Source organism: Corvus moneduloides, unplaced genomic scaffold (genome assembly GCF_009650955.1).
Source record: "Corvus moneduloides isolate bCorMon1 unplaced genomic scaffold, bCorMon1.pri scaffold_109_arrow_ctg1, whole genome shotgun sequence".
NCBI classification, from domain to species: Eukaryota; Metazoa; Chordata; class Aves; order Passeriformes; family Corvidae; genus Corvus; species Corvus moneduloides.
In genome coordinates this window covers 40,077-64,002 of record NW_022436876.1, presented here as the reverse complement: position 1 = coordinate 64,002, position 23,926 = coordinate 40,077, and the positions used below count along the sequence as shown (strand labels likewise).

General features: G+C 54.2%; 1 pseudogene; it reads left to right on the top strand.

Annotated features, from left to right (window-relative positions):
• Nucleotides 1-16,410: 16,410 nt before the first annotated feature.
• LOC116438739 lies at nucleotides 16,411-19,442 on the top strand (annotated as a pseudogene).
• Nucleotides 19,443-23,926: the final 4,484 nt, after the last annotated feature.

Genomic DNA, 23,926 nt, shown 5'->3' with positions numbered 1-23,926 from the left:
TGCCCCGCAAAGTGCCCAAATCGCTGCTGAAGTGCCCGAGCTGCTCCCACCTGAGGATGTTCCTGTCCCCCAGCCTGTCCTGGTTGGTGCCATGGGGGCTGGGAGGGGGTCTGGGGGGCTCCCTGGGGGACTGGGAGGGGCTTTTGTGTCTCTTGAGGGCATTTGTGGTGCTTGGAGGGGCCTTTTGGGGTGGTCTCTGAGAGAGTTTAAGTGATCTTGGCTGGGCTGTGTCTTGGAGACAATTTGGGTAGTTCTTGGGGTCATTTATGATGCAGGGAGTGGTTGGGGGGGCTTCCTGGTCAGGAGCTGTGGGGCAGTTTTAGGGGTCTGGGAGTGGCTGTGGGGCTGGGAAGGGGGTTTTGGGGCGCTGGTGACCCCCCAGACCCCCCAAAGCCACCAGCCCCTGTCCCCCAAGATGCTGCCGGGGGTCAGGGGCTCCATGTTGGGGTTCATCCTCCTGGCACTGCAGGAGAAGGTCAGGGGGGTCCCCAGGGGCCGTGTGTGTCCCCGAGAGCGTGTGTGACCCCCCCATCCCGGTGTCACCCTGTGTTCCCTGCCCACAGGGCTCCTGAGCCAGCCCTGCTGCCCCAGGAGGGAATTTGGGGAGGGGGCAGAGGGGGTGCGCAGCCACCGCCGGGGGATGACCCCGGCCCAGCGCCCTTCGTTCAGCACCGAGCTGGGCTTGGGGCCGCAGGAGGAAGAGGCCGATGGGAAGCAGATCCTGCAGGGGGGACAGGGCTTGGGCTCAGGGCAAGGTCCTGCCCTGCACACCTGGCTCAGGTGTGAGCCTGCCCCGGGAAGGGAGCGGGACATTCCCATCCCCCCGGATCAGGGCTGGGAGCAGCAATGGAACCATGGACATGGGAATACTGGGAGCGACTGGGACTGCACTGGGGGGTGAATTATCCCCCCCAGCACCTTTCCAGGCCGCCCTGCGACCTGAGAAATGCTCGCTGGGCCTCGGCCTTGGCCAAGAGTCCCCGGGCTCAGCTGCTCTGAGCTCAGGCACTGCCGGCTCCCGCAGCCCGCCCAGGGCCGCCCTGCCCGTGCCGGGGCTGTGCTGGAATTCTCTGCTGCTGCTGGGCCACTCGGGGGGTCTGGGCCAGCAGGAAAGGTGACCCTGAGCCAGGAGCTTTCCTTGGCCGCAGCAAAGCCTCGGCACAGAAAGACCTTCCCAGCGCTGTGCCCAGGGCCGGGAGGGATTGTGCCACCAGAGCTGTCCCTCCATTTCTTCTGCCAGGCAGCTTTAGCACATGAAAAGTGGAGAAGCCAGAGCTGCCTCTCAGCTTTCCGCAGTCCTGCAGAGGAATCCAGAGGTGTGGGAAGCTCCCTGGGAACAGGGTTTAGGTGCCGGGGCAGGGGAATTCAGAGCCCTTTCCTCCCCCGTGGGCCAAGGCTCTGGCCCTTGCCCTTTGCAATGGCCCTGCAGCTGCCAGAGGGGCCTTTTTGGCTCAGCTGAGAGCAGTCCTGCTGCAAGGCTGTCCTCGAGCTGCTTGGGCTGCACATGTGCCCAGGGAATGCTCATTGCTTGCAGTCTCAGGCGCTGTGGGTGTGCAGGTGTAACTACTGCAGGAGGGAACAGCTCTGCTGGGGGCAGTTCTCTTTTTCTTGGTGGTTTTTCTGTTGAATGAACGTTCCCTGCCAGCTCTGGGCAGAGCTCTGTACCTGTATGTGCCACTTGTCTGTGGCATTGTGGCTCAGGAGGTGGCCAAGGGGAGCTTGGCCGAGGTGTGGGCAGAGGAATGGCCATCAGGCCAGGCTGGGGGCTCAGCGGCCGGTCAGTTGCGTTGCGTGGCCGCGGCTCTGGAGGCTTGTGTGGGAGCGTGTGCAGGGCTGGGAGGCTGGGGCTGCCGCCGCTGTGTCCCAGAGCCGGGAAGGCCGGGGCTGGCCCGGCCCTGGCCTGGCCCCGCCAGCTCTGCCAGCTGCCGGCGGGGACACAAAGGGCAGCTCCGAGCTGCGGCCGCTGCGCTGCGGCCGCACAAAGGCAGCGCCCGCAGAGCTGCAGGGCAAGGTGCTGGCCCTGGCTCGGGGCTGGGCCGGGGCCAGCGGCAGAAAATCAACTTGCAGCTTGGGCCCCGCAGCAGGGAGGAGCAGCAATTGCTGGCTGAGAGAGACTCTTGCCAAGGGCCTGCGGGGCCGGGCCCCAGGGAACGGCTTCCCGCTGCCCGAGGGCAGGCTGAGATGGGATGTGGGGCAGCAATGGTTCCCTGGCAGGGCGCTCAGGGCCTGGCACAGGCTGGCCCCAGAAGCTGCGGCTGCCCCCGCATCCCTGCAAGTGTCCCAGGCCGGCTCGGCCATTGGGGCTTCCTGCCCAGGAGGGCTGGGCTGGGCTGGGCTGGGGCTGCTGAGGGCGGGATGGGCTCTGCCTGAGACAGCTGAAGGCTGCGCATGATGAGGCCGGGGGGACCCCGTTGCTGAGTGGGTTCTGGGATATCCCACATTCCTGAAGGTGATCCTTTTTTTGGTCTTAAAATCAAGAGTCATACACAGTTAGAAGGGGAAAAGGGATTTTACCTTGGTATTTATTTTAAGGATCCTTAGGTGCACACGTCCAGGTCATGTGCATCGAAATGCACCCCACCAAATTATATCCACCCCAAAAGATCGGGTATAACATTATAGGTTTTACTAATTAGCATATCTATCAAAGGTTCCCCAATGAGAGGCTCAAGTGAGCCCCCCTCCCCAAGGAGCCTTCCCGTGGATGGTTCTATCTTAGTTTACAGAATGTGTTCTGGAGAGGACCTTGGGGTCTGGGTCACACTGATCTTTAGCTACGGAGCTTCTAAAATGTTTAGACTCTTAGCTTGACAAACAAGTTCAGGAGTGTAGAGAAAAAGCACTAAGAATACAGAAGTTGTAAAAAGGTATAACGGGTATAAAAGAAAAGGCAAAAAATCTTCATGGTATCAAAGGGATCTCAGGGTATGTCCCATTCCTGAGGCAGTTTTGGGGTCCCCCCAATGCTTCGGGAGGGGTTCTGAGAGGGGGGCTCTGGTACTTGGAAGGGGGACCTATTGTCAGGGAGCCCGGGAGCCCATTTTGGGAAGGATGCTGCTGTTTCTGGCAATGTTGAGAGGTTCTGAATGGCCTGTGGGGCCCTGGCTCTCATTTTGGGACTTGAGGTGAGCCCATGGGCACAGCAAGGCCTGAGGAGAGGTTCCAAGCTCCCATTTGGGATGGAGGGATTGAGCGGTTGCCTCCAATGAACTCAATGCCAGCCCCAATGTGTCAATGGCAGCCCCAAATGGCTCGATCCATCAGCCCCAAGCCCCGTGTGTGGGGAGTCAGGAACCACAGAAGGGGAATTGGTGTCTAGGAGGGGTGGGATGGGATGGGATGGGATGGGATGGGATGGGATGGGATGGGGGTGGCATTGTGGCGGTGGGATGAAGTTTGGGAGGGATGGGGTGGTTTGGCCCCTTGGAGTGGGGCACTCCAGGGAGGAAGACCAGGATCTGCTTTTGGGGAGGTTCCTGCTGCTTTTTGACAATTCTGGGACCTCTGAGTGGCTTCTGGGAGGTTGCAGTGAATTTGGGGAAGGTGCCATAAACCCCCCGCAACTTGGGGGGCTGAGGTGAAGTCCTCACATTTAGGGAGGATGAGAGGACCCCAACTGGGAGAAGGAAGGAATTCGGAAGGAAGGAATTTGGAAGGAAGGGAGGGAGGGAGGGAGGGAGGGAGGGAGGGAGGAAGGGAGGAAGGGAGGAAGGGAGGAAGGGAGGAAGGGAGGAAGGGAGGAAGGGAGGAAGGGAGGAAGGGAGGAAGGGAGGAAGGGAGGAAGGAAGGAAGGAAGGAAGGAAGGAAGGAAGGAAGGAAGGAAGGAAGGAAGGAAGGAAGGAAGGAAGGAAGGAAGGAAGGAAGGAAGGAAGGAAGGAAGGAAGGAAGGAATTCGGAAGGAAGGAAGGAATTCGGAAGGAAGGAAGGAATTCGGAAGGAAGGAAGGAAGGAAGGAAGGAAGGAAGGAAGGAAGGAAGGAAGGAAGGAATTCGGAAGGAAGGAAGGAAGGAAGGAAGGAATTCGGAAGGAATTCGGAAGGAATTCGGAAGGAAGGAAGGAAGGAAGGAATTCGGAAGGAAGGAATTCGGAAGGAAGGAAGGAAGGAAGGAATTCAGAAGGAAGGAAGGAAGGAAGGAAGGAATTCGGAAGGAATTCGGAAGGAAGGAAGGAAGGAAGGAAGGAAGGAATTCGGAAGGAAGGAGACAGTTTCTTTCTCCTCTGTGTCAATCTGCATAGACATGGGCACTGTTGCTTTGCTTTTGGTTCTTTCTCCTCTGTGACAGTTTGGATAGACACGGTGTTTGTTGCTCTGCTCTTTTTCTCTCTCTCATCCAGAGGATGCTGTGCCATAGCTCTGATTCTAAGCATGGTGTACACGGTGCAGGCTGTAGAGAGAAGACAAAGCAGATCTAACAGCAAGTTTATGCCTTCTTTGACATCCAGAGGGAATTCAATATTTTCAAAAACTGCTGTGTCAGGCCTGAAAGGCTGGAAAACATTCTTTAATCCTGGATTAAATTGCCTGGGTGCGATTCTTGAGGCCCCAGATGTAGCAGCCTAGAGTAGACAAAGTTGAGTATACATTCTGAATTACGTTCATTGCCTCGGAGGTTATCATGCAGTAGGCATAATAGACTAATAAAGCAAATTTTCTACCATACCCTGGTCTACACCAGAGCATTACAACCAGCAGGTAGTTCCCCATGTGAGAAAAAATATAGAGAGCTAGGCACAAGACCCACGTAAGCACGTTGAGCATCACAGTGAGTAGGTGGCTTCTACAATACAAAATTGTAATTCTGACTTTCTATCAGAGCAAGCCTCACCTTGGGCGCCAAAATATGTACTAGTTTGAAAACAAAGCAGTGGGAGGCACCAAGTCAGAATAACAATTTAATGGGGAAATTTTGAAAAAGGCAGAAAACACTGGTTCAAAGGGACAGAGTCAGGATACAACCTGACACCCTGTTAGTCAGGGTAGCAGCAGCAGTCCGATAAGATGGGGGCTGCAGTCCTCCTGAAGTGGTGGATGTGGTTCTGTCAAAGCGGTGATCCTGTAGACAGGGGCTGCTCTTCTTCGGAAGGTCCAGTGGTGGCCGTGTAGCTCCTGTCCTCTGGGAATCCAGTGGAAGGGTTGTCTCTGGTGTTCGTAATCTCAGATTATATCCACGATGGGATGCTTGGTTCCTCCTTCTGGGTGGAGCATCTCATAATGGGGTAATGAGTCATGAGGCCAGGCGCTGATGGGCTCATTAACAGAAGATAGTCCGGAGGGAGTTATCTCTGAGTCATGCGGCAGGACAATGATGGGCCATTAACAGAAAGATAGTCTGGGGGCAGGAGGCAAGGAAACACTGCCCCACCTGATTTCAACAGCTCACCAGGATGGCAACCCAGGACACCTTTCAACAGCCCTATATGGCCAGTGCGTAAGTCCAGTGGAGAATGGAGACTGACGGTGGATTACCATGGCCTGCATGAGGTCACGCAACTACTGAGCGCTGCCGTACCAGACATGCTGGAGCTTCAGTACGAGCTGGAGTCCAAGGCAGTGAACTGGTATGCCACCATCGATATTGCCAATGCATTTTTCTCCATCCCTCTGGCAGCAGAGTGCAGGCCTCAGTTTGCCTTCACCTGGAGGCGTGTGGAGTACACCTGGAACCGACTGCCCCAGGGGTGGAAGCACAGTCCCGCCATCTGCCATGGACTGATCCAGCCTGCACTGGAAAAGGGTGAGGCTCCAGAACATCTGCAGTACATTGATGACATCATTGTGTGGGGGAACACGGCAATAGAAGTATTTGAGAAAGGAGAAAAAATCATCCAGATTCTCCTGGAAGCCGGGTTTTCCATCAAAAGGAGCAAAGTCAAGGAACCTGCCCAAGAGATCCAGTTCCTGGGAGTAAAGTGGCAAGATGGACGACGTCAAATTCCCACTGAGGTCATCAATAAGATCACAGCAATGTCTCCACCAACCAACAAGAAGGAAACACAAGCTTTCCTAGGTGCCATAGGCTTTTGGAGAATGCACATTCCCGAGTACAGCCAGATCGTGAGCCCTCTCTACCTGGTTACCCGCAAGAAGAATGATTTCCACTGGGGCCCTGAACAGCAGCAAGCCTTCACCCAGATCAAACAGGAAATTGCTCGTGCTGTAGCCCTTGGCCCAGTCAGGACGGGACCAGAGATGAAGAACATGCTCTACTCTGCAGCCGGGAACAATGGTCTGTCCTGGAGCCTCTGGCAGAAGGTGCCTGGTGAGACTCGGGGCCGACCACTGGGATTCTGGAGATAATGCTCCAGAGGGTCTGAAGCCAACTACACTCCCACAGAGAAGGAAATCTTGGCAGCCTATGAAGGAGTCCAAGCTGCCTCAGAAGTAATCGGCACAGAGGCACAACTCCTCCTGGCACCCCAACTACCGGTGCTGGGGTGGATGTTCAAGGGAAAGGTTCCTTCCACTCATCACACCACTGACACCACATGGAGCAAATGGATTGCCCTCATCATATTGGAGGACCACCCCAATACGATTTCCACCCGTATTGGAAACCTGAGTCACCCTGGGATTCTGGAAATTGTAAAAAACTGGCCAGAAGGTGAGACTTTTGGATTATCTTCTGAAGAAGAGGAAGAGGAAGTGACACGTGCCGAGGAAGCCCCACTATATAATGAGCTACCGGAGACTGAAAGACAATACGCCCTCTTCACTGATGGTTCCTGCCAAATTGTAGGCGGCAGCCAGAAATGGAAAGCTGCAGTGTGGAGCCCCACACGACGAGTTGCACAAGTTACAGAGGGACAAGGTGGATCGAGTCAGTTTGCAGAGCTTAAAGCCGCCCAGCTGTCTTTGGATATTGCTGAACGAGAGAAGTGGCCAAGGCTCTATCTCTACACCGACTCATGGATGGTAGCTAATGCTCTGTGGGGATGGCTGGATCGCTGGAGAAAGGCCAGTGGGCAGCACAGAGGGAAACCATCTGGGCCAGAGAACACGGTATCGAATGGATATATCATATCCCTTATCATGCACCAGCTACTGGGAAAATGGAACGCAGCAATGGACTACTTAAAACCACCTTGAAGGCACTTGGGGGGCAACCTTAAAAAATTGGGAAGTGAACTTAGCAAAGGCCACCTGGATGGTCAATACCCGAGGGTCCATCAATCGAGCTGGTCCCGCCGAGTCTGGACCCTTCCACACAATGGATGGAGATAGAGTCCCTGTGGTACATGTGAGAGGATTTTAGGAAAGACTGTTTGGATTAATCCCATCTCAGGCAAAGGCAAACCCATCCGTGGGATTGTCTTTGCTCAAGGACCTGGTTACACTTGGTGGGTAATGCAGAAAGATGGGGAAACCCATTGTGTACCACAAGGAGACCTAAAGTGAGAACTGTGTGTAGGGTTTCACTGTATATAGATATATGTGTGTGTGTGTGTGTGTTTGTAGAGTTTAAGGAAGGCATTGATTTGGGATGAGGCAGATGGTAATAGAATAAGGGGTGGATAATGCCCTGGCTTGCAGTGTATTCTATTACCGTCTTCATGAGCTGTTGGAACCAGGTGGGGCAGTGTTTCCTTGCCTCCTCCCTCCGGACTATCTTCTGTTAATGAGCCCATCAGCGCCTGGCCTCATGACTCATTACCCCATTGTGAGATGCTCCACCCAGAAGGAGGAACCAAGCATCCCATCGTGGATGTAATCTGGGATTCTGAACACCAGAGACAACCCTTCCACTGGATTCCCAGAGGACAGGAGCTACACGGCCACCACTGGACCTTCCGAAGAAGAGCAGCCCCTGTCTACAGGATCACCGCTTTGACAGAACCACATCCACCACTTCAGGAGGACTGCAGCCCCCATCTTACCGGACTGCTGCTGCTACCCTGACTAACAGGGTGTCAGGTTGTATCCTGACTCTGTCCCTTTGAACCAGTGTTTTCTGCCTTTTTCAAAATTTCCCCATTAAATTGTTATTCTGACTTGGTGCCTCCCACTGCTTTGTTTTCAAACTAGTTCACTTTACTTGCTTCTTTCTTTCTTTCTTTCTTTCTTTTTTTCTTTCTTTATTTCTTTATTTCTTTCTTTCTTTCTTTCTTTCTTTCTTTCTCTCTTTCTTTCTCTCTTTCTTTCTTTCTCTTTCTTTCTTTCTTTCTCTTTCTTTTTCTTTCTTTCTTTCCTTGCTTCTTAGTTTCTTGCTTTCATTTGTTATTTCTTTTTCTATTTCTTTTGCTCTTTAATTTTTTAATCCGTTTGCTTTCTTTCTTTTTTGTTTTTCTGTTTCTTGTGGCTTTCTTTCTTTCTTTTTTTTTTCAATTTTACATTTCTGCATCAAATCTTTGTGTTTTTAAATTTCTTGTTATTTTTTGTCTTCATTTCTTCTTTCCTCCTTTATTTCCTTCATCTTTATTCCCTATTTTCTCGTTGGTTACACATTATTTAGGATTCCTTCCTTCCTGGAATCCTTCATTCCTTACTGAATTTATTCCTGGAATCCTTCCTAGAATCCTTCCTTCCTTCCTGGAATCTTTACTGGTCTCCTTCTTTAGTTCCTGTCTGGAATCCTTCCTGGAATGCCTCCTGGAATGCTTCCTTGATTCCTGGAATTCTTCTTGGAATACTTCCTTCCTGTAATCCTTCCTGGAATCTTTCCAGGAATCCTTCCTGGAATCCTTCCTGGTCTCCTTCCTTAGTTCCTGCCTGGAATCCTTCCTGGAATCCTTCCTGGAATCCTTCCTGGAATGCTTCCTTGATTCCTGGAATTCTTCTTGGAATCCTTCCTTCCCAAAATCCTTCCTGGAATCCTTCCTTCCTTCCTTCCTGGACTCCTTCCTTAGTTCCTGCCTGGAATCCTTGCTGGAATACTTCCTGGAATCCTACCTTCCTTCCTGGAATCCTTCTTGCAATCCTTCCTGGAATCCTTCCTTCCCTGAATCCTTCCTGGAATCCTTTCTGGAATCCTTCCTTCCTTCCTAGAATCCTTCAAGGAATCTGTCCTTCCTTCCTGCTTGGAATCTTTCGTGGAATACTTCCTGGAATCTCTCCTTGTATCTTTCTTGGAATCCTTCCAGGGATCCTTCCTGGAATCCTTCCTGGACTCCTTCCTTAGTTCTTGCCTGGAGTCCTTCCTGGAATCCTTCCAGAATCCTTCCATTCTGGAATCCTTCCAGGAATTCTTCCTTCCTGGAATTATTCCTGGAAGCCTTCCTGGAATCCTTCTTTTCTTCCTGGAATCTTTCCTTCCTGGAATCCTGCCTGGAATCCTTCCTTTACTCCAGGAATCCTTCCTTCCTGGAATCTTTCCTAGAATCCTTCCTTAGACCCTGCCTGGAATCCTTCTTGGAATCCTTCCTTGAATCCTACCTTCCATCCTGGAATGTATCAAGGAATACTTCTGGGACTCATTCCTTCCTTGAATCCTTTCCTCCTTCCTGGAATCCATCCTTCCTTCCTTCCTTCCTTCCTTCCTTCCTTCCTTCCTTCCTTCCTTCCTTCCGAATTCCTTCCTTCCTTCCGAATTCCTTCCTTCCTTCCTTCCGAATTCCTTCCGAATTCCTTCCGAATTCCTTCCTTCCGAATTCCTTCCTTCCTTCCTTCCTTCCTTCCGAATTCCTTCCTTCCGAATTCCTTCCTTCCTTCCTTCCTTCCTTCCGAATTCCTTCCTTCCGAATTCCTTCCTTCCTTCCTTCCTTCCGAATTCCTTCCTTCCTTCCTTCCTTCCTTCCTTCCTTCCTTCCTTCCTTCCTTCCTTCCTTCCTTCCTTCCTTCCTTCCTTCCTTCCTTCCTTCCTTCCGAATTCCTTCCTTCCGAATTCCTTCCTTCCTTCCGAATTCCTTCCGAATTCCTTCCGAATTCCTTCCTTCCTTCCTTCCTTCCGAATTCCTTCCAAATTCCTTCCTTCCTTCCTTCCTTCCGAATTCCTTCCTTCCTTCCTTCCTTCCGAATTCCTTCCTTCCGAATTCCTTCCTTCCGAATTCCTTCCTTCCTTCCTTCCGAATTCCTTCCTTCCGAATTCCTTCCTTCCGAATTCCTTCCGAATTCCTTCCTTCCTTCCTTCCTTCCTTCCTTCCTTCCTTCCTTATTCCTTATTCCTTCCTTCCTTCCTTCCGAATTCCTTCCTTCCGAATTCCTTCCTTCCTTCCTTCCGAATTCCTTCCTTCCTTCCGAATTCCTTCCTTCCGAATTCCTTCCTTCCGAATTCCTTCCTTCCTTCCGAATTCCTTCCTTCCTTCCTTCCTTCCTTCCTTCCTAATTCCTTCCTTCCTTCCTTCCAAATTCCTTCCTTCCTTCCTTCCTTCCGAATTCCTTCTGAATTCCTTCCGAATTCCTTCCTTCCTTCCTTCCTTCCGAATTCCTTCCAAATTCCTTCCTTCCTTCCTTCCGAATTCCTTCCTTCCTTCCTTCCTTCCGAATTCCTTCCTTCCGAATTCCTTCCTTCCTTCCTTCCGAATTCCTTCCTTCCGAATTCCTTCCTTCCGAATTCCTTCCTTCCGAATTCCTTCCTTCCTTCCTTCCTTCCTTCCTTCCTTCCTTCCTTCCTTCCTTCCTTCCTTCTTCCTTATTCCTTATTCCTTCCTTCCTTCCGAATTCCTTCCTTCCGAATTCCTTCCTTCCTTCCGAATTCCTTCCTTCCGAATTCCTTCCTTCCGAATTCCTTCCTTCCTTCCTTCCTTCCTTCCTTCCTTCCTTCCTAATTCCTTCCTTCCTTCCTTCCAAATTCCTTCCTTCCTTCCTTCCTTCCGAATTCCTTCTGAATTCCTTCCGAATTCCTTCCTTCCTTCCTTCCTTCCGAATTCCTTCCTTCCTTCCTTCCTTCCTTCCTTCCTTCCTTCCTTCCTTCCTTCCTTCCTTCCTTCCTTCCTTCCTTCCTTCCTTCCTTCCTTCCTTCCTTCCTTCCTTCCTTCCTTCCTTCCTTCCTTCCGAATTCCTTCCTTCCTTCCTTCCTTCCTTCCTTCCTTCCTTCCTTCCTTCCTTCCCTCCTTCCTTCCTTCCTTCCGAATTCCTTCCGAATTCCTTCCGAATTCCTTCCGAATTCCTTCCTTCCCTCCCTCCTCACACCATTGAAGGGGTGCAGCAGGATCCCCTCCCAGTTTGGGGACCCCTCACCCTCCCAAAATGTGGGGACTTCACCTCAGGTGCCCAAATTGTGGGGGGTTTACGGCACCTTCCCCAAATTCACTGCAACCTCCCAGAAGCCACTTAGAGGCCCCAAAATTGTCAAAAAGCAGCAGGAGCCTCCCCAAAAGTGGCTCCTGCTTTTCATCCCTGGAGTGTCCTACTCCAAGTGCCCAAACCTCCCCATCCCTCCCAAACTTCATCTCATCCCCACGATCCCATCCCATCCCATCCCATCCCATCCCATCCCATCCCATCCCACCTGTTGGGGTTTTAGGAGCTCTCCTGGGGTTTTTTTTTCTGTTAAAGGAATTTCCCCCCTACATGTTGCTAGGGGGACAAATTAATGGGTATTTAAGAAAAACAAAAGAGCTACCCATTGGGATGCATCTGGCTACTCTTTTGTTTCACCTGGGTGGAGGACAGTCGGTCCCCGAATGCTGGAGAGGGAGGCTGGTTTTCATCGGCTGCTTTTCCTTCTGCTGGACAAACCCCAGGATCCCCAGCCCGCCTTCCCTGCCCCGCTGGGAACCAGGACGCGGCCACCCTGCCCCTGCTGTTGCTTTGAGCCTTCACTACATTGTAGCCCTGCTCACCCTGCCTGCCCAGACCTCCGGGGGGTTCCCCGCTTGGATGCATGGCGTCTGCCACCCGGAATTTGTGCTCATCCCTGCCGTTCCAGCCTGCTGCTCCAGCCTGCCGTTCCAGCCTGCTGTTCCCGAGGGTCCGGCCGGACACCAGGACCAGCTGCCCAGGGGTTTGTGAAGCCTTTGTTCCATCCCTTCCCGGGATCCCAGGCCACCGGTGCCACGTGCTCCCCGAGCTCACTCCAGAGCACCCCCGGCAGCCTCTGGGGAACCATCGCATTCGCCCTGCTCACTGGGAGCCGCCAGTGCCCCTGCCGGCTGCAACCAGAACTGAACCCAAGGGGAAAGGGTCGGACAGCAGAGAAGGCTGGCACTGGGTTTGTGATTGTTTGCTGTTACTGCCATAGTTATTGTTGTTTGTTTGACTTGTTATACACATATAGATATATAACAGTAAAGAACTGTTATTCCTATTTCCCACATCTTTGCCTAAAAGCCCCCTTCATATCAAAATTATAATAACTTGGAGGGAAAGGGGGTAGCATCTGCCATTGCAAGGGAGGCTCCTGCCTTCCTTAGCAGACACCTGTCTTTCAAACTGAGACACCATCCCATCCCATCCCATCCCATCCCATCCCATCCCGTCCCATCCCATCCCACCCCTCCTGGACACCAATTCCCCTTCTGTGGTTCCTGACTCCCCACAGCCGGGCCTTGGGGCTGACAGATTGAGCCATTTGGGGCTGCCATCGACATATTGGGGCTGGAATTGAGTTCATTGGAGGCAACCGCTCAATCCCTCCATCCCAAATGGGAGCTTGGAACCTCTCCTCAGGCCTTGCTGTGCCCATGGGCTCACCTCAAGTCCCAAAATGAGAGCCAGGGCCCCACAGGCCATTCAGAACCTCTCAACATTGCCAGAAACAGCAGCATCCTTCCCAAAATGGGCTCCCTGACAATAGGTCCCCCTTCCAAGTACCAGAGCCCCCCTCTCAGAACCCCTCCCGAAGCATTGGGGGGACCCCAAAACTGCCTCAGGAATGGGACATAGCCTGAAATCCCTTCAGGAATGTGGGATACCTCGGAACCCACTCAGCAATGGGGTCCCCCCGGCCTCATCATGCGCAGCCTTCAGCTGTCTCAGGCAGAGCCCATCCCGCCCTCAGCAGCCCCAGCCCAGCCCAGCCCAGCCCTCCTGGGCAGGAAGCCCCAATGGCTGAGCCGGCCTGGGACACTTGCAGGGATGCGGGGGCAGCCGCAGCTTCTGGGGCCAGCCTGTGCCAGGCCCTGCGCGCCCTGCCAGGGAACCATTGCTGCCCCACATCCCATCTCAGCCTGCCCTCGGGCAGCGGGAAGCCGTTCCCTGGGGCCCGGCCCCGCAGGCCCTTGGCAAGAGTCTCTCTCAGCCAGCAATTGCTGCTCCTCCCTGCTGCGGGGCCCAAGCTGCAAGTTGATTTTCTGCCGCTGGCCCCGGCCCAGCCCCGAGCCAGGGCCAGCACCTTGCCCTGCAGCTCTGCGGGCGCTGCCTTTGTGCGGCCGCAGCGCAGCGGCCGCAGCTCGGAGCTGCCCTTTGTGTCCCCGCCGGCAGCTGGCAGAGCTGGCGGGGCCGGGCCAGGGCCGGGCCAGCCCCGGCCTTCCCGGCTCTGGGACACAGCGGCGGCAGCCCCAGCCTCCCATCCCTGCACACGCTCCCACACAAGCCTCCAGAGCCGCGGCCACGCAACGCAACTGACCGGCCGCTGAGCCCCCAGCCTGGCCTGATGGCCATTCCTCTGCCCACACCTCGGGCAACCTCTCCTTGGCCACCTCCTGAGCCACAATGCCACAGACAAGTGGCACATACAGGTACAGAGCTCTGCCCAGAGCTGGCAGGGAACGTTCATTCAACAGAAAAACCACCAAGAAAAAGAGAACTGCCCCCAGCAGAGCTGTTCCCTCCTGCAGTAGTTACACCTGCACACCCACAGCGCCTGAGACTGCAAGCAATGAGCATTCCCTGGGCACATGTGCAGCCCAAGCAGCTCGAGGACAGCCTTGCAGCAGGACTGCTCTCAGCTGAGCCAAAAAGGCCCCTCTGGCAGCTCTATGATTCGCCCCAAACCGGGCCAAGAGACACTTCCCAGACGAAGTCCAAGAAGCAGGTGTTTGCTTTATTCAGCACGCTGGGTGTGCGGGGATCGCTCCTCCAAACACCCACCCCAGCCACACAACAGATTACAAGATGTGGTTCCATTTCATGCATATTCATTGTTTTCCCTAGAAAAGGTGTGGTTATGCAAACTATTTCTCAGCACTCGTTATTATCAGTAGCACATGCGGAGCGCAGGCCCAGGGCTCCCTGGTGGTCGCGCTCAGGAAGGCTCGGTGGTCATTTGATGAAGGCTGAACGTCTTCTTCGCTCTGCACTTTTCACCTTTCTCCTCTCAGCATGCACAGTGTCTTGTCAGCTCTTTCAGCAGTTTCTTCACTGGTTTCAGCAGCTTTGTTCCTCATTTCTGCAAGCTTTGTTCCCTATCTCTTGCCAAGTTGTTCAGATGGCTTCTACACTGGTTACAGTGTATTTTATTCTTGCCCAAATACGCCTAAGTACAATGATTTTAACCCTTTCACTTGGGCTTGGCACACACTGGAGGAGGGTGTCTGTTTTCAATGAGGAAACTCAGGAGTTATGAATGTATTGTGATGTTGGCTTTTCGCATGTTACATAATGTTAGAAAAACTTTACCTCAATGATATAGAATGTCTACTCTTTATGTAGTCAGTTTAGAAAAGATAGGCAGAGAAAGTCTTTACATTCCTGGAGTATCTTATCAGAGAAGAAGAAAACAAAAAACCAAAGTGAAGAATTTTTGGAGGGAGCAGAGACAGAATGGAGCAAAAGGGGAAGATAAGGCTGATGGGATGATACATAGAAACTCCAAAGAATTTATGTATCATGCATGATTGTGATGAATATGCAATAAGAGATTATTCCTTTTAAAGGCAATCTTTTGGATGTAAAGGTGTGCCTTTGGCTCTCTGCCAAAGCACCCAGCCATAATACCCTTTTTGCTGTTGCCTCCTAATTGTCCCTTTTATTAAACTTTTTAAAAATTTTACAAAGAATGAACCTCATTTTTCACATCAGGGGTTTTAGATTGCTTCAAAAAAAACCCCAAGAACCCTCCCTCTGCCTGAGTGCAGCCAGTTCTCCAAGCAAAGCAGGTCCCAGGTGAGTGAGGAGAGACAGGATGGGCTTGGCAATGTGGAGCAGGGTTGTTCACACCAGGTCAGACCTCAAGGCACAGCTTCTGTGACCAGGCCAGACCTCCTTTGGAGAGACCCTGGATCAATATCAGTCACAGAATGCTGCAATCACCTCTTCTCTAAAGAGAAAAGTAATAAAATACACCCCTTAAAATAGGAATGAGTATTTCTTAGAAGCTCTTTGAAATATTTCTCCATAACTGAAGAAGTAAATGTTCCTAATGAACTGCACCAGGCTAGAGGGAAAGCAAGGCAGAGCCAGGGTTTGTCAGGACTTGCTTGATCCTAATGAGCCCCGTGGTGCATTTGGGACTGAGCCCTTGAAGCTCAGGGCCTGAGAGGAGATTGCACAAACCTTTCCAGGAGTCAAAGGCAGAGGAAACACCCAAAGTGTCTCAAGGCATTGATGGGTCCCTCTGAGGTCCATCCCAAAGACAGGCTCCTCATGGACTCCTTGGAGGAGAGAATTGGAGGCTGGGATTGCCCAAAAACCTCTCAGAGCCTCAGTGTGGGAAGGAAAATCCAAAGTACCTTAAAACCCTTGAGTATCTCAGAGCATTAATGAACCCCACTGAGTGTCAATGCAAAGCTCTCAAGGGACTCGTTAAAGTAATTGGAGATAATTGGAGGCCATGATTGCACAAACCTCTCAGAGACTCAGTGTCAAAAGAAGTACTTAAATTAACCCTGAGTACCCTGAAGCATTGATGAGCCCCACTGAGTGTTGTTACTGACAAAGAATCTCCAGGGACTCATTAGAGCAGATAATTGGGGGCCAGGATTGCACAAAGCTCTCAGAGACTCCCAGGCAAAAGCCAAAGTCCTTTGAAAACCCTGCAGTCCCTGGGAGCATTCAGGAGCCCCCCAGGGCCATTCCTGCCCAAGGCTCCCCAGGGACTCCTTCCAGCAGATCCCTGAGGCCACTGGGATGTGGGGGGATGCTGAGGACAGGACAAGGGGATGACAGTGCCCAGCCTTGCCGGGGCTGTGCCAGGAGGCCCCAGGGCCTCAGGACAAGGTGTCTCCTCCCAGCCCTTGGTGGCCCAGACGCTGCTGTGCCCCAGGGCACCAAGACTTGGCTTCTCTTTGTTCCCCTGTCATCCCTGCCTCCAGTTCTCTGCTCTGACTGGAGCCTGGGGACACTTTCTCAGTCGTGTCCCTCACTGGGACCCATGAAAACTTCCAGAAACTTTGAAGTTCAATTCTGACCGGAATTCTTGAGAGGTTTCTGCCAGTCCCTGTCAGGGACTGATGTTCAGGGCCTCAGCACCAAGGCCCGAGAGGGTCATTCCAGTCCTTGTGCTGTGTCTGTGCTGCTGAGCTGGGCCGGGCTCCTGGCACAGAGGCAGCTCCTGGCAAGCGGCAGCGCTGCAGAGAGACAGCTCTGGCCAGGAGCAGCTCCTGGGCACAGCCCAGCAGGGCTGGGCCACTGCCTGCAGCCAGCCCGGGCACAGCACAGAGGCACACAGGGCTTAAACTCAGCCGGGGCTGGGAGCACAGAGCAGAGCTCACTGAGGGCTCCCCAGGGCAGAAATCCTCACAGCGTTTGAAACAGTCATTGTCTGGCTGTGGGAAGAGACGCTGCAGCTCCTGGAGGCATCTCCTGAAGCTGGCCCATCCCACAGCTTTTAGGACCTTTCCGGAGCACTCTCAGAGTTGCTGCAGTCTGGGGGATGTGGCCCTAGGGCCGGGCTGGGTTGCCCTGCTGCAGCACCCGAGGCCCAGCACAAGGCAGCTCCTGTTGCCAGGCTCTGCTGCGGGGCTGAGCAGCCGGGGCTGCAGCCAGGGGTGCCCAGGGCTGTCCTGCAGAGCAGGGTCCTGCAGCCCAGGGCGCTGAGCTGGGGCAGGGACTCTGCTGCCTGCCAGGGGCAGCTCTCAGCCAGCCCAGGGGAGCTGCTGCCAAGCACTGGGGGAGAAGCTGTGGGGGGAAAGAGCGACCCTGAGCAGGGCAGGTGCTGCTGCTGAGAGCTGCTGCCTGGGGCAGGGCTGCTCCCAGCTCCAACCAGCCTGGGCACAGCGCTGGAGGACACTTCCCAAAGAAGGTAAGCCTGGGATTGCTGTAAAGATCAGGAGCTTTCCTGAGACTGTTTCAGTTTCCTGTTTGGATCAGGGTGGGAAGGCTGGGGGATGAGGGAAGCAGAACAGGAGCTGTAATCCCAGAATCACAGAACATTCTGAGTCTCTGCCCTGCCCTCCCAGGCACAGCACCACGTCTTCTCTTTGTTTCTGCACTCCCCAGGTATTGTCACTGTTATTTGGTGCTCTCAGGGAGGCTCTGGGGTTTGCAGCAGCTGAGTCAGGCACTGACCTTGGGATTCCTGCCAGGCAGGGCTGTCCATGGCAATGGGGTGTCCAGGCTTCCCTGTGCCCTGTGGGGCTGTGGGCAAAGCAGTCCATGGGAAAGGGGAAGGAGCTGAGCCTCCCTCCCTGAGATACCATCATGGGCATACCCAGGACTCTCCTCACTGTGTCCTCCCAAGCTCTGAGCTGCCCTCCTGGGTGCAAATCTGTGCCAGAGCCTCTCGGAGTGCCCTGAATGTCCCCCGGGGAAGTGCAGAGATGCCATAGCTGAGGAAATGCTGCTGGGTTTGCCAAGGGCACCGTGAGTGCCCCTGGCAGAAGGGGGTGCTGACACCTTGCCCAGAGATCTTTAGAGAGGGTGAGACATTCAGGGATCCCTCTGCTCTGGGCAGGGTCTGGTTTATCCCAGGGTGACCCGGGAGTGTGACTGTGCTCTGATTGCAGCCAAAGGGGCAAGCCCAGGGCACTTGGGAACAAGCCCATGCAGCCCCTCAACTTGCCCTCAGCCACAGGGAATCCTTTGCCTCTCACCTCTCTCAGTGGCAAACACGGAGTGCAGCAGAAATGCTGGGGATTTCTGACCTCAGAGAACCAGGAATGATGTGTGGGTCAGAAAAGAATTCCCTCCATCTCCTCCCCTGCCATTCCCTGTCCTGTAGACCTGGGAGTGCAGATGGTACCAAGCCTGTCTGCATGAGGAGTGGTTCCACTGACAAATCCTGACTATCCAGCCTTGTCCCTCTGCCACACGGCCACAAACCCAGGGCAGCAGGGCAGGGATGGCTCCTTGAGAGCCCCCACGCACAGGCCTGGCTGCTCCTGGCACACTCAGACAGCACAAGGGGAGCTCAGGCAGGGCCCTGGGTGAAGGTTTTCCCAGAGCAGGAACAAGGGTGGGGGAGTCCCAGCGGGACAGTCTGCAGGGAATGGCACAGGTTTGGCTCCAAGCAGCCTGTCCTGACTTGTCACTGGCCTTTCTCCATGAACAGGTGCCCATGGCCAGAGACAGCAAATGTGCAACAGCAGCTCCATCAGCCCCTTCCTCCTGCTGGCACTGGCAGACACACGGCAGCTGCAGCTCCTGCACTTCTGCCTCTTCCTGGGCATCTCCCTGGCTGCCCTCCTGGGCAACGGCCTCATCATCAGCGCCGGAGCCTGCGGCCAGCACCTGCACAGCCCCATGTTCTTCTTCCTGCTCAGCCTGGCCCTCACCGACCTGGGCTCCATCTGCACCACTGTCCCCAAGGCCATGCACAATTCCCTCTGGGGGGCACATCTACTCAGCATGTGCTGCTCAGGTGTTTCTGTTTGTCTTCTTCATGGGAGTAGAGGTTTCCCTCCTCACCATCATGTGCTACGACCGCTACGTGTCCATCTGCAAAGCCCTGCACTATGGGACCCTCCTGGGCAGCAGAGCTTGTGCTCACATGGCAGCAGCTGCCTGGGCCAGTGCCTCATGCACTACGCTCTCATGCACATGGCCAATACATTTTCCCTGCCCCTGGGCCAGGGCAATGCCCTGGCCCAGTTCTTCTGTGAAATCCCACACATCCTCAAGCTCTCCTGCTCCAAATCCCACCTCAGGGAACTTGGGCTCATCGCTGTCAGTGTCTGTTTGCTCTTTGGCTGTTTTGTGTTCATTGTTTTCTCCTATGTGCAGATCTCAGGGCCGTGCTGAGGATCCCCTCTGAGCAGGGCTGGCACAAAGCCTTTTCCACGTGCCTCCCTCACCTGGCCGTGCTCTCTCTGTTCCTCAGCACTGTTATGTTTGCCCACCTGAAGCCCCCCTCCATCTCGTCCCCATCCCTGGATGTGGCCCTGTCAGTTCTGTACTCGGTGGTGCCTCCAGCCCTGAACCCTCTCATCTACAGCCTGAGGAACCAGGAGCTCAAGGAGGCCCTGAGGAAACTGATGACTGGATACTTTTCAGAAGCAAAGAAGTGCCTGTTTTCTGCTGCATATTTTTCAGAATGGAACTCATGACTGGCCCAGTCTGCCTTCTCAGGTCTTTGGTGGTGGTCAATGGCTTCTTCTCGCCATAATTTTGTGCTCAGTGAAATGTTTTTATTCATCCCTCATCTAATCCCTCTCTGCCTCTTGAATTGATTCAGAACTCTGTGAACTCTGTAAAATCTGTAAATTTGTGCTATTGCTATATTTAAACAAAATAAACTACCTGTCAGGGCCTTGGTTATCTGGGATCCCAACTCTTGACACCTGCATGAAGTTATAGGGGAGAGGGGGAAAAGAGTCCCAGCACAGCAGCACAACCAGGGACAATGACTCTTTCCACATCTGCTGTTCCACACTCTCCTCCCCAGCCCTTCTGTGGGCGCAGGGCCAGAGTGCTCGGGCAGCTCGGTCACTGTCCTGCTGTGTGTCCGTGCTTTGACCACAGGCAGGGACAGGCCACGGGCACTGCTGAGACACAGCTGGGCTCCACCACAGCAGCTCCATCAGCAAAGGGCACCTCCTGGAGGCAGGGCAGGAAGGATTAGGTCTTATTTCGTAGTTGCCTCAGCAATAAAACCTAAGGGTCTCAATGTTTTGCTTGTTCTCCCAGGGCTCAGTGGGGTGAGATCAGGGTCCCAGGGCGGCCTTCAGGGGACTCAGATCTGGGTCAGCTTTTGTGTGTTGATGGCCAGTGCCCATCAGATGGTGAATGGTCAGTGCTGAACCCTCCTGCGCTCTCCAGCTTGTGCCAGGGCTGATGGCAGAGGAATGTTTGTCTGGACGGCCTTGGGAACTGCCAGGAGAACCACAGGGGAGCTGCAGGGACAGTGTGTGCCAGGGATCAGCAGTGAGTGGAGCTCACTGGGCACAGGCCTGTCCAGGATGGGGTCATGGAGAGATAAAGGGCTGAATGTCTGCTGTGAGCCGTGAGAGCTCTGCAGCCCAGGGGACACAGCAGGTACAGGGAAAGGAGTCTGGGCAGGGACTCATCTGACCCTCGGGGAGCTTCCCCAGGAGGATCCAGGGCAGCCCCAAGGCCATGTGGCAGCCCTGGAACAAGGCAGGCACCCCTGAGCACCCTCCATGGGCACAGCAGAGCCTGTGTGGGAGGGCTCAGTGCAGGGAGCACCAGCAGCTGCCTCTGTGTCACAGCTGCAGCAGCCGAGCCCAGCAGAGCCAGCCCAGGGCCCCGGGCAGCACAGCCCCCATGCTCCTGCAGAGCAGCACCCCCAGCTCAGGGCTCAGGGCAGCAGGGCAGGGGTGCAGCAGTGGCTGCTCAGGCCAGCAAAGACGTGTTCCCTGGGAAAGGCTCCTGTGGCAGCTGGCACGGGCCAGGAGCACAGCAGGAGCCCGTGTGTGTGCACAGGAGCCCTGGCAAGAGGCTGCTCTGTGCCTGGGCCAGCAGGAGCTGCCTGAGGAGCCCCAGGGCCAACTCTCTGCTGCTGTGCTAGCCAGTGGGGCTGGCCCTGGGGCTGCAGGAGCTGCCCGAGCTGAGGATCTCCTGAGCATCCCAGAGTCGCTGTCCCTGACCTGCAGTACCTCCAGTTCCTGCTGCAGGGCCAGACCTGACTCTGCTGCTCTGCAGGGGCAGGGAGAGCTGGACTGGGCAGTTCCAGGGAGAGGAAAACAATGGACCCCTGGTTATACGAGTCCCCACAGCGTCACACTGACCCCTTGGTTCCATGAGCCCCACAGTGTCACAATGGCCCCTGGGTCACACGAGGCCCCGCAGGGTCACAAGGCACGTTTGGTTCTATGGGGCCACAGTGTCAATTTTGCCGGTGAGCAGGGTCAGCACCAAAGACACAAACACCAACTGAAGGAATTGTGTCATTTATTACAATGCAAAAGTGCAAAGAATGACAGCAGGAGCAGCTCAGCAATGCCCCCAATCATCAGTGCCAAAGATTGCCTGCAGTGATTAACCAAGATCCAGCCCCAGTTCCCCTCAGACTTTACCATCACCCAGAGCCACCCATCAGCTGGGGGAAGCTGTCCCAGCCAAGGACTGGAGAGCCACTCCCGGACACTGGGAATTCCTGCAGCTGCCTCCAGCCACAGCTCAGGCTCCAACCCCGCTGGGAGAGGGCCCAGCTTTGACAGTGCTGGAGAAACAAACTGACAGCACTTCCAGTGCGGGAACATCTGCTTTCATCCTCCTCTTGGCTTCCTCCTAACCCTGGCCAGGGCTCAAGGAGCGACCAAAGGAGTTGACTTTGATCCTACAGCCCCAAACAAAGCCAGATGGGGCCTTGTCCGGTTTCTAAATACAGAGAGGTCAATCCACATTTCACCAAGGAACAGGCACAGAGGTGTTGGGGTTTTAGTTTAGTCTGTTTTTTTCTCTGTTAAAGGAATTTTCTCCCATATGCATGTTGCTAGGGGACAAATAGCTGTACTTAAGAAAGACAAAAGGGGAGTGGGGCGGACCTGGCTACTCCTTTGTCTACACCTGGGTGTGGAGTTCAGTTCGCTCTGAGCGTCCGGGAGAGAGAAGCTGCAGAGAAAGGAGCTGCTGCTTCTTTCTTTTTGGCCGTTTCTTTCTTCCTGCTGGAAACAACGCCGGGACCCCAAAAGCCGCTTTCCCTGCCCTGCTGGAGACCGAGCTGTGGCTGCCCTGCTCCGCTGCTGCTATCGAGCTTTCGCTACGCTGTAGCCCTGCTCGCCCTGCCTGCCTGGGCCTCCGTGGGTTTTTTCCCATCTGGATACATCTCGTCTGCCACCCGGGATTTGCGTTTGTCCCTGCCGTTTCCAGCCTGCTGTTCCTGAGAGCCCGGGATCCAACTGCCCAGCGGTTTGTGAAGCCTTTGTTCCATCCCTTCCCGGGATCCCAGGGCACCGGTGCCGCGTGTGTCCCGAGCCTCGCTCCGGAGCGCCCCCTGCAGCCGCGGGGGAACCATCGCACCTGCCCTGCTCACCGGGAGCCGCCAGCGCCCCTGCCGGCTGCGAGCGGAACTGCACCCGAGGGGAAATAGCCTGACAGCCGAGAAGGCTGGCACTGGGTTTGTGATTGCTGTTACTGCCATAGTTGTTGTTGTTTTGTTTGACTGGTTATATACATATATATATATATAGTAAAGAACTGTTATTCCTATTTCCCACATCTTCGCCTAAAGGCTCTTGATTTCAAAATATAATAACTTGGAGGAAAAGGGGTTATATCTGCCACTTCAAGGGGGGCCTCTGCCTTCCTTAGCAGACACCTGTCTTTCAAAACCGAGACAGATCTTGGCGCCCAACGTGGGCCTAAGGGCATTAAGAGATAGAGGTGAAAAAGGAATAACAGTTCCTGGATAACTTTATTTTGTGTGCTGGATATTGGAACCTTGTTAGGCAGCACTATGTGGTCTAGTTTACCCTGGTTTCGGGTGGCATGTGGCCGTGGCTATATTCTTCCCCTTTGCAGCTCCTTACTTGAATATGGGTCCTCTGACCTAAGGCTACCATTGCTGTTATCCAGCTTGCGTTATGGGTCGAGAAGGTGAGGAATTCATGGGTTTTTAACTTCCTCCGGAATGTGGGCACATGGATAAACAGCTATCACACACTGAGCACATGTTTTTGGGTTATGTTAACAATGGTACCTTCTGTGAGGAAATGACACCAGGGGAAGTTTTCCCCCAACCCCTCAACCAGTTCTTTGGGCCCACCCCATCAATTTTCGAAGGGTTTAAATTCCCTCTGAATACTAACCATCTGCTGCTGATAGGCCTACTCTATTTAGCATTCAAGGATAAGTTGAGATTGGCTTGGATATCTACCCGGACACCAGCCCCAGAGACTAGAGATCCTACCCCAGAGCCTGATCCTGCCCCAGAACCTGACATGGCCCCAGAGAGTAGAGTTCCTACCCCAGAGCCTGATCCTGCCCCAGAGCCTGACACGGCCCCAGACACTAGAGATCCTACCCCAGAGCCAGAGCCTGCCACAGCCCCAGACACTAGAGATCCTGCCCCACAGACTGATACTGCCCAACAGTCCACCTCAGAAATGGACTACCCAAACTGGGTGGGGGTACTGGCAAAAGGGATGCAGGAGATGTGCCAAGAGATGGGTCAGGTGCGCCAGGGGATATGCCAGGAGATGGGTCAGGTGCGCCAGGAGATATGCCAGGAGATGGGCCAGGTGCGCAAGGAGATGTGCCAGGAGATGGGCCAGGTGCGCAAGGAGATGTGCCAGGAGATGGGCCAGGTGCGCCAGGAGATATGCCAATTGCTAAGGGAATACACCTCCTCAGCTAGTGAAAAACCCTCTCCCTGCCCCAAAGAGGGTGAGTCCGATGGTGCAGCAGTGGAACCCACGGATGTTACAACCATCCAGGCTTCAGCTGAACCACAAGGACAACCACAGCCAGCAGCAGTCGCCCCTGTGCAAAGGAGGAAGTATAAGACCAAATCAGTACGACCAGTCAATGATGATGGGCAACCAGGGCCCTCACAACCAGCAGGAGAGCCAGAGCCAGAAGTCATCACTGAGTCCCTGTCGCACGACAGTCTCCGTGCTATGCGAAACGACATTGTGCGAAGGGGGCGTGAGCCTTATACCACCTGGCTGCTTCGGGTTTGGGACCTTATGGGCACAAGTGTGCAACTGGATAGTGGTGAGGCAAGGTATCTGGGATCGTTGACCCAGGACCCAGGTGTGGACCAGATATTTGTGAGGGAGCCAGGGCCTCTCTCTCTTTGGGAGCGGCTCTTAATGAGTGTGAGAGAAAGGT